General features: G+C 36.0%; 1 protein-coding gene across 1 annotated transcript in view; it reads right to left on the bottom strand.

The window, feature by feature from the left end:
• The window catches only part of LOC147063932 (monocarboxylate transporter 9), a 125,971-nt gene extending 115,839 nt beyond the window's left edge, over positions 1-10,132 (bottom strand). The window contains exon 1 of the mRNA XM_085958567.1: positions 9,633-10,132. The gene's annotated coding sequence lies outside the window, so the exon portion shown is untranslated. The remainder of the gene's footprint in view (positions 1-9,632) is intronic.
• Positions 10,133-15,883: the final 5,751 nt, after the last annotated feature.

The raw sequence follows: 15,883 nt of genomic DNA, 5'->3' as shown, positions 1-15,883 counted from the left end.
CGTCGCTTGGGGACAGCAAATCGAGGAGAATCATTTGGAATATATACAAATAGCTATTATTATTTTTAAAAAATTCAGCTCCCTGGTTTTTCCGGGTTCGCGATGTCTAATTTACTTCCGTTGTCCTTCGACGTCCTTGGTGACCAGAAACGACACGTGGAAATTTGGGAATAATTACAGTCTGAGTTATTAACCGGTACGCACGGAAGTTGCGATGGCCGTCGAAATTAAAGAAGAACTCTCCTCTTACAGAGCGTCCCACCTACCACCCTGGGTCCACGATTTTAGTATGTAGGTATCGAAGCGTCACGCCGTCATCGATTATCGATTTAATAATTCTAAACCTTTGCGATCTCAAAATAAACATAGTATTACAGATATTAGAACATATTTCTTAGATATTGGATTCATGAAGGGATGATAAAATAATTACATGATAAAAAGAACTTTTTATATACAACGTTTTTAAATTTTCTGTTGAATCATATAAACTTGACAATTATATGTATTAATAATTTAGGACATATAAGGTAATTGTCAACAAATCATTTTTTTTGCTATTTTGCAAACAAACAAACAAATATTATAGAAACACTGAAATGTCATTTTAATTTCCATAGTAACGCACGTATATATTAATAATTAAGTTGCTAGGACCACCCCGTTAGCAACCAATAATAGTGGATTGGATTACGGATTTCTTCCGAAATAACTTTTCATACAAAACAGAATTAACTGAAGATGAATTCAATTCTACTTAAAGATGGCTAAAAGTATCAAAAGAATGCATTGGCATCGTGTTTTGATATATTCTAAAAGTTTCAAATGTCTAGCTAGTCGGGAAGTTAGTTAAAAATCGATTGCAAGATTTGTACTGGTCAAACTAGAATACGAGCTAATAAAAACGTTGTAAAATACTGTATGAATTTGGCGGAATTTTGTCTAGGGACGTCACTGCGTAAAAAACCCCTGAAATTGTATTATATTGAAGCTTCGACTCTACGCTTTAAATATGATTCTGAATTCTGAATGCTATTGCTTCCGTCGTCTCGTAAGTCGCAGATAAAGTTTGTGAGTAATTTCCGCAAGTTGACGGTCACTGTCCTCCGTAAATTGACAGGTGAGTAGTCAGTAGACTGTCTACCTCTATCCTGACCATCACATAACAACTTAGCCTTACAACCTGGCTTCAGTACGTCGTATGTCTAATCGATTTTTCATTACAAAAGATTCCGTGGTAAGTGGCAACTATGGATAACGGTTGAATTGGATGTCTGTAAGTAAACTGTACATTGTAGTAATATTGTCTATAAGCCCTAGACTTACATTACAAGCTCTTTCAAGATAACTCAAGGACTTAAACGTTTCCATAAAGATAAGTATCAAATAGGAAAAATAATCTTAATTATATTAATTGAAAATGCAATAATTATGACTCAGATAACTTACATAATAGTAAGTATAAGTAAAAAAATATGAGTAAGCAGTTTTCACACACATAACATAGGTACCAAATGTATGCATCATGGCCCCCACAAGGGGGGGGGGGGCTAAGAAGTCTCTAGCCTGGGGGCCTGGGCTCAGGAGGGTGAGTCGACCAGATAAGTGAGATAAACGCACATCACAAATTTGCTCTAATAGTAAAAAAAAGTAAATAAAGCTATTTTCCTTCAATAGTGTTATTATTTAAAATTATGTAGTTATGCGATCCAATTTTAAATTGTGTATCGATACTCAACACCTCCATAATTCAAATGGATGTATTAAAATAGGTATACAAAAAAATACTTAATATACACATTATTTTATCGCGTATACCATTTGGAAAACAGTATTATAGAGTGTCACACTGCTTTTAACCTTAGTGATAGGTAGAGGGTCCGCCAAAGATCCTAACCTGGGGGGCCACTTCAGGATGTGGGGGGCATGGTATACAATTAGATATACATGCAAATGAATTCGACCTAACCGATTTGTATAAAAACCTATAAGCAGTTTATTCTTAACATTGTATTACATTGCACGAATCAAACTTTTCATTCACAGATTATTGAGAACAGTAGAGTGTATGTTTAATAACTTTGCACTTTTACTACACTGATACGCCTCTTTGCCTGATTACCTCGCATAAAATTAGATCAAAAAATGATATACATTTGTATTAATATGTGTAGTAATAAATAGATAAAATATGTAAAAAAACATATTTTTAGAATATATTAGGTACGGCATTTTCATCCTATAGCCGGAGTGCAAAGTTATGAAGCGTAGATATACTATAACTAATGATTGAATGTAATATAATTTAAAAAACGCATCTTTAACGTCGATTGACTCTACTTAAGTACGTATGCATTTAATCTAAAATTAACTTTGTATTAAGCCTAATAAATCAGTCTGTTAAAAGCTTCTATATTAAAAAAATATTTTTTTTTTGATAGAACTGTTAGTTACGATCGTAGAATAGGTTAAATCAAGAGATTTAGATTCATTTTCAATGTAAGTTTAAAGAAAATCGTTAAGTAAGTTGGTACATAATCAATACAGACATTTTATGTACCTACAATATTATACCTAATAATTTACGAAGCTGCAATTCTGCATATCAGTTCTAAACTTTAAAATTACATAATATGTAGTATGTACCCACCTCGATAAAGTTATATACATATTATGTACATTTCATTTTATTATATACAAGAGTATAATTTTATTTATTATTGTTTGTTGTAAATATTTTTAATAAACAACCCCTTTTCTCCAAGTACTACACATTTTAAAATACAATTGTGTAATATTAATTTGATCAATATACTGATCATTTTTATTAGAAGAGTTTGAACATTTTAATTTCTCCCGGAAACCGAGGAATGAAACTGGAAAACTTGACCGATAGCCGTGAATTCGGGAAATACAATATATTACACACCCATTACGTCGATTTTTGTCGAAAGTGAGATTCAAAAACGATTTGATAGCATTTTTCGCTATGCTTTTGAGTAAATGTATCTAAAACTCAAGCAGTTAAAAATCGATGTGACTAATAATTTCACGTTGAGCATACATCAACGTAGGGTGTGTTTTACCCATTTCAATTTACCAAATAAAAGTAATATTATGCTGGGAATAGCATTTTTGTTTTAAAGAATTTTATTTGTGTATAATCGCATCTAGCATGGACAATGAAAAATTGCTTATTTTTAAAAAGTGCTCCCATGGGATGTTGATATTTTCAAAATGCCCAAAAATTAGAATGTGATGGTTCATGGTGTTCGGACATAACGAAAACTAATGTTAGAAAATAGGGTATGTAGTGCCAGATTTATGAATGCTTTTTATTGTTAAAGTAATTGAGCCCCTGCCAAGTTCAACTCAATAGTGACCGAACGAATTCATGACACGCTCCTGTCACATGGAAATAAAAATAAAAATAGATTGACACATCCCACGAATCATTCCAAAACAATATGGTAAAAAATACACATTGCTGTAGTCAGTATATACCTACATAGAATCCAGATTTTCAGTTCGATCCAGTGATGGATAAATGCCTCCACGTAATTCCGCCATGGACGGTTCTGTGGTCCTATTTGTACCACCCTATTTCCTTAACACCCATCATAATAATATTATCGTATCATTACCTCGTACTCTTGGCTACATCGTTATCAGTTGGTTGATTTTGTAGTGGATACCCACAAGAGGGGGATTGACAGGGCTCTAGCCTATGGTCCCGGGATCAGGGGGGGGTGGCGTGGCGGGCCGATCAGATATTTAAAATTTAAACACACATCAAAAAGTCGCCTGTGGAGCTATTTCACAAGAGGAAATTTTGCATTTTAAAATGAGGTTGTTAGATGCAATTTGATTGTTTTGTGTTGATACTTGACATCTAGATAATTCAAGTGTATTAAAACTACGTAAAATCCCTAAAAATAAACCGAAGGCCCTTATTTTTACCTCTAACACAATTTTGAAAACGCTTCTGTTGTGCGTTACACAAGCCATTAAACTTAGCGATAGGTAGGGGGGCCGCCAAAGATCCTGGCCGGGAGGCCCGTTTTAGGATGTGGGGGCCATGCCCATCATTATTATTAGATATTTTAAAACTATAACTAAATAAAGGACACTTGTAACCTGGTTAAATAATAATATGTAATATGTTGAGCGTGTGGCTACCTAATGAGCAATTAGAATGAAATAGTTTGGTGAACCACAAATTGTCCTCGTGGTTAGTTTTAAATGCAAAGAAATCTTTTTTCAATAAGTACCTACATCAATATTTCAATAAATTATAATGTTATATGTAAATTTGTAAAGTTGTTATAAAAAATTTCGACCAAAAACAAGAGGATGAATCTACAATTTTATTGGAAATCTGGTAGGTAATAATTGAGATTCCCAACGATTTTTATTGAGGGATCCATAGAAAATCCCCCCTTGTATGTCTTTTGTAGCCATTATTTTCTGATTCCGACATTGGTAACAACCACAGTAGATACCTACCTATAGATACCATTATTTCAACGTTGGCAGTGGAATATTCCACAGTTTTTTTTACTGGCTCACCACCACATCTTCCATAACGACCATAAATACGTAATACAACAGCATTCTGCATTGTCTGTAGTGTTACTGTAAAATCCGAAACTAGGGTTGAGTAATAAGTTCCCCACGTAAAAATAGTATTATGAATAATACTAATTATGATAATTATTATAGACTATGTCAGATATTGTCATCAAAAAACCCGGAATTTAATCAGTCATACTAGGTAGGTATGTATATTAAATTCAACCAAATGTGACTTGATTCCAGGCTATTATTATACCTCTCCAGTAGTTTAATTATATAGATATATACGAGAAATCAACGAGAGATTATTATTTTAAACTTACAACCCTTTCATTAGGTAAATGATTTACCTATGGATGATTTTTTGCATTTAAAATGGCATTTCGGATGATATTAGCATTGCATTATGGTGTTAAATATTATTTAAGAGCATAGTTCAGTGAAACGGAAAATAATTTCCAACTATAGGCACTAGCGAAATGGTCTATGGTCTCGAGCATTTGTAGACGAATGCGTTCGCTCGCCCACAAACCAAACGCAAGGCACGCGGCTTCATTTAGCAATGCAACGGGTGGCGTCTAGATGTATCTATAGTCTATGGTAGCAACACTGTTGTGAAAATCCGTGGAATAATAATGTTAAATAAAATAGTGCCAAGATGTTCTTCGGTTATATTAGGTAGGTACGACACCCGCACCCGAATAATTGACCTCATTGATGATGTAGGTATTAAATAAACTACATACTCAATGTGGTATTGGAGGATATTAATAAACACCATGCCATTTTTAGATATCTACTGTGTACGTAGCTATTCATTTCTCGGTTTTTACGTCCGACCAAATTGGTTACTTGTATGTGAACTATACAGAGCCATAATTCAATACCCGCTGACTTACTGACGCGACGAAATTTCGGACTCGCTGGCAATCAGAGAGCGAAAATCGAGCTGTGAACACATAAATTTGTTTCGTATAAAGATGACTAAAAAACGTTACCCACTTACTTGATAAAGAAAACATGTCAATGAATATGTTATTATTGTTACTAATAGAACAATAAACAGAACACTAAATGAACGCATGTTGAATTTTTATGACAAATTATATTTCGTTTGGCACGCGTCATTTGCACAATCCGTGCATTGCTTAGTCACGATCTTTTTAGACCATGCCTCAACTGAGGTATAGCCTTAACAAATAATCAGAAATTCGGACCTTTATAATTAAATTTACCATAAGTAAATCTTATGTGCAATGCACAATAACATTCAACTCGACAGCAATATAATCCCAAACAGGAACGCACACAGAAAATGGTATGGGGGGCACTCGACAAAATCTTCATAATAATTTATTATTGATTTTTGAGAGGGCGGGGGGGTTAACTACTGCCACGCCTACTAGGAACTTAAAGCTTTTCGTTGCTAAAACCGCTGACACCGCACTTTTCCGGGTACACTCCTCATACCCAGATACTCAGTACTTTGAATCAAGCTACGGCCACCAGGTACGCAGCAATAAGAACGGGTGCTTACCTGCGAGTGGCCAAATGATTATGATTATTAGTATCGTTAGTTTTAGTAATCATTTTTGTGTCGTCCATACTATCATGTCTTTTTAAGGCTATACTTCAGCTGGGACACGGTCTAAAACGATCGTGGCTACGCGACGCGAAGATTGTGCAAATGACGCGTGCAGAACAAAACACAATTTGTCATAAAAAGTCAACATGCGTCCATTTAATGTTATGTTTATTGTTCAATTAGGATTAATAATAATATATTCATTGACATGTTTTCTTTTTCAAGTAAATGGGTAACTTTTTTAGTCATATTTACACGATGTAAGAATTAATTCCATCGTCGCCATCACAAAACAAATTTGCGTGTTCACAGCTCGATTGACTTTCGCTCTCCGATTGCCAGCCAGTCCGAAATTTCATCGCACTAATAGTTGAAAATTATTTGCCGTTTCACTGAAGTACCGTCTTAAAGCAAACATTGAAAGCCTCCAAAGACTGCGTGTCGTGAAATGCTAAACGAAGAGGGGCCAACTCGTTGAGAAGGTTGTTCAATAGCTAAATCATCCTGGCCACGATCCTCAATCATGAGGTCTTGACGTAGTAGAAGAATAACTAGGTAATATTACAGACACAATAATACCCCCCCCCCCCCACAATACTTGTGTGTGTGCCTGATCCCAAGTAAGAAATTACAACAACGTTGCATTCACGTCCACCCACACAGACGCGACCAAAGAGTCGAAACGTCAACTGTCATTGTCTAAAAGTGAGTACCTATGTATTTAGGTTAGAACTTTATAAAAATAAGAAAAGGACAAATATATTGTGTTCATCCATCAATTTGATATTATTACTCCGCTTATTAGCCATATTTCCGCGTGTATAATAGTGAATACATAGTAGGTTGTCAACCAGAGACGTCCCTAGATAAAATGCCGTAGGCAGCGCCAAAATGCCGCCATATTTTTATACTTACAGTATTTTTATCATCCTTTCATGAGTGCAGTATCTACGAAATGTGCTGTATAGATCCATTACTAACAACATATCAGACTAATTATTCGCAAATCTGCCCGTATCGTTTCTGGTTATCAAGGACGTCGAAGGGCAACGGCAGTAAACTAGATATCGCGAACCCGAAAAAACCAGTGAGCTGAATTTGTTAACGAAAAGATATTTTCGTTATTACTAAGTTAACACATTTACTGCTGACCAGATAATTACTAATTAATTACCACATTTAAATATCATGTTAATTATATCCAATGGCCAATTAATGCAAACGCACCAGTCGCGTTGTCAGCACTAAATGAGTTAAAGGTAGCTATGTCTATATATTCCAAATGATTCTCCTCGATTTGTCGCCCTTCGAGTAACTGCCGTCCCCAGGCGACGATCAATCTGCCTACCCCCACGGGACGTCACTGTTGTCAGCCCATATTATTTAAGTTTGACATATTATTGTGCATGTTGTGCCGACCTATTAAAATCGCATCGCCAAAGTCAGCGTGTTGCAGTCGTGCCCAGTTTGTGTGTGCAACTTACCTTATAATTTACATTTACACGACATACCTTTTCATGCTTTTACAGTAACACACCACTTAAATTATTTTAGGTCTGAACCTCAAACACTCGGCGTTTGGTAAAGTGCACGAAAATTGGTAAACAAAGAAAAATATCAACACAAAAGATTTTTGCGATTTCGGTAACTATCTACCGGCTACCTGAATTATTCAAAAATAATATTTTGGCAACTTCGTAGAAACCAAAAAAAAAATGTATGCAGCAGTTAATTTATAATAGTAGTTATACTAGGTAGACGGGTAGTGTACACAGAACAGAATAATAAAATAGAAATATCAAAACCAATCGCCTTGGACCAAGGATTTCAAGAAGCCGGATTCGCTTTATTACTTTATAGCGATCAGGGGCCCGATTTCCTAACTATCGTCTCGTGTGGCACCAGACGATAGTTAGGAAATCGGGCTGCTGACCATAAAACCCAAGAATCACAAAGCGCGCCGATTATCCTCAAATATATTGAATGCGCGCTTCGTTGACGGAACAAACATATTATAAAACCACATAACAGATTAATAAATATAAATGTAAAAGACATCGCCATGGACTAAGTTTTGAAGCAGAGTACTTTATGACGATCAGGCTATAAAGCCCAAGTAGTAGGTACCTATAACAAAGCGTGCCGACTGCCCCCAATATTGAATTCACGTTATATTTACACGTGCTTAAGTTTATCTCATATTTTTCCACACTCTACATACGTCTCCTGTCCATATCGAGTAGGTACGATTAACTTTGTGTTCCATGTAGGGGCTCCGGGTTCGATCTGGTGATGACACAATATATTTATGCGATGTTCTCAAAGTCTGTGTTTGTGATTGTTTCACTTAGGTATATACCAACTACATTACTGTCATTGGGCCACATGGCCTGTGGTATCTAGTGTTAAAAAAATAATATATATGGCATACATATTTTCTTAATTACTTAGGTGCTAAAAAAAACATTTATCCATACTCGAAATTAAAATCTTGTTTACAGCCTCACTCAGAAGGCAATTCACTTTCTTTTCCACGTTATTTTTGTGTTCCCTTGTACCTATTAAGCATACGTTTCATGGACGTATGCGATTACAATGAATTTTATAAGTACAGTTATAATATTTTTTGATTTACGAAATTGGCCGAAATCAACAAGTAGCAAAAAATCTCCTTGTCAGAGGAGTAAGTGATAAAAACAGATTTACATCCATAATTAGTGATTGATATTGAAGATAAAAACAAAAGCATGCCTACAGATAGATTAACTTATTAATGACACATTGATATGTTTTGCGATAAAAAAATAATTATTATAAGGATAAAATCTACAATAATATACATACAGATAAAAGATAAATTCATATAAGTACCTTTATTAATCTATTTTCAAGTGTTTTTCCTACCTAACATAATTTGAAAATAACTAATGTATAAAAACGCTTTGTTTATATTATAAATATTATGAATTATGACACATTTTAGCACACAGTTTTTAGCATTATTGAAAACAGTTTTTTTGTTTTTCCTTATGAATAAAAACATGCAAATTGATTTAAGACACAATGTTATAATAAATACGTTAAGTAGGTATGTATATTATGTATGTATTTTTTATTATTTAATTAAGTTATCAAATAGTGGAAAAAAAAATATTCACAATAATATTCTTATCAAGCAACTTACTCATAATTTATTATCGAGCGTTTAAAAACAAAGAAATGTAATACTGATATAGCACGTAAGTAATAAATACTACACTAAATCTAAATAATTTTGTATACTTGATTTATTTTAGCAACTTTATAAAAAAAAAAAAATTTCAGTGAAGAGTCCAAAATATTATTAATAGGTACTATGTATATTGTATAAGTACATACGGGCAAAAAATGGGAATTATTATGGTTGAAGTTTTATATACTTTGACAAAGAAAGTAAGGTTATTGTAATATAATTAAGTAATAAATTACTTACCGAAATGTAGAAAGTTACAATAAATTCCTCAGAGATGTTTCACTATAAAAACTTTATGTATTAAAAAAATTGATTAAAAGAATTCCGATGTTTTCACAAAAATACTGACTTCGAATAATTACTACTACAAACATAGGGAACTTGGCACAATGATCGCGAACTATTGGCACGAGTCCGCACGACCGACGTTTGAGCCCGAGCGCGTAAAAACAGTTGTCAGAAAAGTATTAGTTTAATCCGGCGTGTCATCCGCGCCAACTTCACTCCGATCGATAACACTGCTCCGTCCATTTTTGATGCCGAACGAAAACAGTTGGATTTCACGTGATACTTCCGCGGACGGATATCATTTCGCTAGGTTTTGTATGATTGTGGCAATTATAGTGGGCGAGATCAACGGGATTGAGACACGCGGTCGCTGCACACTGGATCGATGTGGCTATAGCCGCGCACGAGGTTCGAAACGTCAACATCACGGCCGGAGAAGAAGGGACAGCCATTATGCCAAAGGTCGGTTGTCACAAACCGTTGGTTTGAGAACAGATCAATGTCTTAAATAATAAGCATACAGACCTACAAACTTATCTGTGGAATGGCCAAAAATGGAACTACAAACTACCATAGGACGCCATTTTGAAAATGTCAGATTTTGTCCATTTACGAGTCTTGATTGGGTAGTTTTCGGCAGTGGCTCCCCCATCCCATTCTTCAGATAAGTTTGTAGGTCTGTATATATCTTTATACAGCAACGATTAAAATGTATATAAGAAGATATTATAAAGTATTTACTCTGCTTATTCTCACTTCAAGGTCGCCCACCATCCGTATGGGTAGTACTTTAGTTAAGGTCAAAGATAAGGTTACATATCTAGGCATTTTATTGGATGACAAATTATCATTTATGCAACACGCCAAAACTTCGGTGGCTAAAGCCAAAGCAGCTTACCATCGGGTCTCCTGGCTTACTGGAAGTAATTGGGGACTTAAGTTCAGATCTCTTAAAATAGCTTATGATGCAATATTTATGAGTATCGCTGGATATGCCGCCAGCACGTGGTATCATAGATGTAAGTTATTGTCCATCAGGAAAACTCTTCTCAGCGGTCAACGCTCAGCATTACTTGCCCTCACTAAGGCTTATAAGACGACTTCTACCGACGCGTTGCCTGTCCTTGCTGGAGTGCTTCCGTTAGACCTGCACATTCAAGTCCGTGGTGCCACGACCGCCTTGCTTGGGGGTCTGGGGGCGGAGGTTGGCGGTATCTTTATATCGCTGCCTTTAGGTCTTGGATCCATGAGCCGGTGCGCTCGAAAAGTTATTGTACGCGACCTGGCGTATGACACGGCGCTGCGTGTGTGGCAGGGGCGATGGACCACTTCTTCCAAGGGCAGACAAACGCATTTGTTCTTTCCTAATATTAAGTGGCGCATGGAGATAACCAGATTGACTCCAGACCATTGGACTTCTCAGTTCTTAACCGGACACGGTGGTTTTGCCTCCAAGCTCTGTCAGCTTGGCCTAATAGAATCTCCGACTTGCTTATGTGGCGAATTGCAGGATGCCGATCACATCCTCTGGGAGTGTCCCTATATGTCGGTTGAAAGGGAAGAGCTTCTCAAGTCGGTCCGACCCTCAGTTGGACCGGTCGGCCATTGCGACTTGGTATCTACGAGGGAAAATTTCTCAGCTTTTAAAAAGTTTGCGGCATTATACGGCAAGCGAGAAGGTCTTTTCTCATCGAGAATTGACCATAAAACATTATATGGAATTAGGGATCACGCACACTCTAGTGCACGCCAACCAAGGTCTTGGGAAGTTGCTCCTGGGACACTTTCGGCACAAATTTGAACAGCGCCTATCGTTCGTTACGCTACGGTATACGCCTGCATAACGGGTGTGGAGACGTGGCGGGTGGTGGAGGGAAAAGCAAAGATAAGTCATATCATTTGGCTATGGTGTTATGAAAATTAATTAATTTCCATGACTCAACAAAACTTGAATAACGAATACCTAATTGTCTGATGATATAGAAAACGAAATGATATGTTGATATTAAAGTGGTAATTAAAATTTCCTAAAGGGTTTAATACGTCCACATGTGTTTAATAATCATTTTTTAAATGTTCAAGCTCCAATATCTCTAATATTTTGCCAATGTGAAATATGTCGATTGACCGCGAAGACAACGATAATATAATATAAACATTATAATCGTTTTAAAGTCAATAAATAGCCTGTTAATTGGCTTATATTTTTTTATATTTTTTCGTTTGCCATTGAATGTGATAAATATATATTATTAATACCTATCTAACAATTGTATTTTAATCTTAAATTCTTTGAACTGTCATTTCTTGAGGGAAAAGCATTGTATTAATTAAAATCAAACAACATTATAAATAAATAAGTAGTACTTGTGCCAAACACACAGCACTAGAAGCCTCTGCCAAAAGAATGGGCTTACAAATAAATGAGGCAAAAACTAAATACATGCCTGTCTATATCACACCACGAGAAGGCGCACAAAAGTTAGATATTGGTGCATACAAGTTTGATACGGTCGACAGTTTCATATACCTTGGATCTCTTGTAACTCGATATAATGGTATTACAGAAGAAATCAACAAGAGAATCATGTCTGCGTATAAATGCTTCTTTGGCCTGTTAAGACATTTTAAGTCCCGCATACTATCTCGCCGAACTAAAAGCACTCTTTACAAGACACTTGTAAAGCCAGTGCTCACCTACGCATCGGAAACCTGGATATTAACTCTGCGAAATGAACGAGCCCTGAACATCTTAGAATGAAAAATTCTACGCCGTATATATTTACCGATCAGGGACGGCACCAATTGGAGGAGAAGATATAATGCTGAGCTCTACGGCTGTACGAAGATTGCAGCGCAGTTCAATCAATTAAGATTGGGAGACTGCGATGGCTAGGTCATGTGCACCGTATGAATGACAATGAACCGGCAAAGAGAGTGGTGTCCAGCAATCCAATAGGGCGTAGAAAAAGAGGCAGGCCAAAGATTCACTGGTTGGATGGAGCTGCCAGTGACTGCCGTATTCTGGGGGTACCGAATTGGAAAGCGGCCACACTGGATAGGGACAGGTAGAGGGAGCTGTTGGAGGAGGCCAGGACCCACACCGGGTTGTCGCGCCCCTGATGATGATGATGACTTGTGCCAAACAAATTTGTGAAATACATTATTACGGTTTGTTTTAATTACGTAAGCCAGCGATTAATATAATGTAATATATCATTAATACACTTACATATTCTAAAATAAAACCATGGTCCAAGAATGTGAGCGAAAATGATCGTTTCCTTGCTTATCGAATAGTTATTACTTGTATGATAATCTAGTTTAGACGCGTTGTCACGGTGTCATGAAGAAACTTAAGTATAGCATTAATATAGCCCTTAACTTTCTTAAGTTCCCAACTACTGCAGTAGTGTAGGGATAGATAGGTATATATTTTACTGTTTATAAAATCCGATCCGACTTGGTTAGCAAAATAATTAATCATCTACCTAATTTATAATGAATACAAAAACAAAACCTTAGTATAGGTACAACATACAAGACTATTGTTTACTCAACATAGACAGCTAATCTCAATAATAATTTTAATAGTGGGAAGGATGCAATTGATTTAAAAAAAAAATATTATGTGAAATCGCGGCTCTAAATAAGATAACCAAACAGGTAACTCTTCACTACCATCTGTAATTCCCGTTTTTATAAGTGTTAAGATATGATGATCCAAACGGCAACAGAGATTTAATCCCTAATCGAGGATAGTGACTGCAAGTCGAAATCCACAATGCTGACAACTTAAGTTCATAAAATGAGCCTATGTGCACACGATCGTTTTTCAAAAGTATTATATTTCCTTCCGATGTCAATGTCAGGTATGTACCAACTACTGTCGTTTCTTGTGAAAAGATTGATGACCCACTCGTGCATTTGATAATCAAGTGATTTTTTTTTATTTGGTATAACACGAAACAAATTGCTTTTTCTCAGTGTGCCACCAGGTAAACGAGTTTGGCAGACACCGGTCTAAACGGTATGTTTCGATAAACTTATAAAGCCGCTAGTAGAATTTATTAGTTTTTTTTTTATTTAAACTCACCGTATTGCCGTCACCACTGGTGTTGAACAACTTACCAGAACCCCAGCTGTGTTTGAAGCGGAACAGAAGTGCGTTGTTTTGCTTTCTTTCTCGCTCTAGCCGCAAATAAATTAAAAGCTGATACACTTTCTGCGCATACAGAAACAATTTAAAGTAAATACCTATCAATCTTTGTTTATATTATTATCCCAATAGCATAGTTTGATTTGAAATCCCTACCTGCTTTATTAGTTAGGTAGGTATCTATATTTTATTATGGATTAAGTAAATCAAATTCATGAGTACGTACCTACCTAACTAAGAAAGGCAGCAAGATGACGTTCGCAAATAAATAAACAATAAAATAAAGATATTACGTTATAATAAAAAAAAAGTAATATCTATTATGGAAAAATCTATGGGTCCAGCAGGGCTCTAAATGACATGAGCGCACCGGAGCGCCGTTCCGGTTCATACAGTCCCCAAAATTATCGCTCCGTTTCGTGGAATAAAATATTTCACCGTCTGAGTCAGATATGCCATAAAACAAGAAATCTATGTTTTCTTATTTATTTGAAGACTTAAAACTTATTTTTCTAAAATACACATAAATTGTAACTATTTTAATATTTTACGTTTTGTATAAATTTTATAAATTACTTTTTGGTTCGTGAATTACTATGTAACATAAAATTTATTTGTATTACATTGTTATTAATGTTTAACGCATGGTACGCACCTATATAGTGTGTGTTTTTTTTAGAGGTATAGAACTTTAAGCTGGCAGCACTTTTTTAATTGGCGGCCATTTTGTCAGCTGTTAAGTGATTTATGTTTAGTTTGGTTTGGCATTTCAACATGAATAGACTGACGCCTGAACAACGCTTCCAAATTTTGAAAATTTATTTTAAAACAAGATTGCCGTTGATCCCGATTTTCATAAGCGAATTTTGTTTAGCGATGAAGCTCACTTTTGGTTGAATGGATACGTCAATAAACAAAACTGCCATATTTGGAGTGATGATAATCCTCAAGTGTATGTTGAGACACCGTTACATCCAGAAAAATTGACTGTTTGGCGTGCTTTATGGGCTGGTGGAATCAGTGGCGCACCCAGGAATTAATATTGGGGGGGGGGGGGGGGCAAGGAGGAGAATGTAAATTAGTCCTATAAGCTCTTTTTCTTCTTCACAGCCTAATTTCTCGTTTATCGGTCTTTTGTTTTGTCTATTGCACTCGGTGTACCTACACTATGGTCCCCACATCCTGAAGCGGGCCCTCAGGCTAGGATATTTGGGTCCCCCTACCTACCGCTAAGATTAAAGGCAGTGTGAAACACTACATTAACGTGTATCAAATTGTGTTTTAGTTCAAATTGAGGGTACTTATACAGTGAATTATTGGCGATTTTCAATACGTCCACTTTAATAATGAAGCTGTCGAGTATCGAGACATAATAATCAAAAAATATATTGCACAATTATATAAGTAATTGAATATGTTCATGGCTACGAGGTATAATAGCGCCGCAGGCGACTTTTTTTACTATTAAAGCTAATTTATGATGTGTGTTTATCTCACTTATCTGGTCAACCCGACACGCCGAGCCCCCAAGCTAGAGCCCTGTCAGCCCTCCCCAGCCATGACCTACACCACTCCGGAAATCGGGTGGACACCGAGAATTTTTTGACAGTTCCATTAGGGATTGGGTTTCTAAAAAAACCTGACATTAGTGTTTCGAAATTTTTGTGTTAGAAATTAAAATCTAAGAAATTTTTCTTAAAAGGGTGCTGGAGAATTATTACAAATCATTTTTTTGTCGTGTTTTTATTTGTCTAAGCCAATGACATTAATATGGACGAAGCATCTAGAAAATAAAATGACACTCACTTTGTGTCGGGTCTGCCGGATGGCGAAATTCATATTTTAATATCGGTATCCTACGCTCAAATGAACATTCTGCTTGCAAGCGGTCTGGCGACACCGCTGGGTCTGCCCATACAAAATTTCTGACTGTCAGGTTTCGACTCCACCGTTATTATTGTGTTACAAAATGCCAATGTGCCTAGTTAAAAATTGTAAAAAAATCTACTAAACACTCCAAGAAAGATGGGATATCACTTTGCAT

This window comes from Rhyacophila brunnea, unplaced genomic scaffold, assembly GCF_057557595.1.
Source record: "Rhyacophila brunnea isolate RB1 unplaced genomic scaffold, BYU_Rbru_1.0 scaffold_8, whole genome shotgun sequence".
Lineage (NCBI taxonomy): Eukaryota > Metazoa > Arthropoda > Insecta > Trichoptera > Rhyacophilidae > Rhyacophila > Rhyacophila brunnea.
This window is presented reverse-complemented; position numbering and strand designations above follow the sequence as displayed.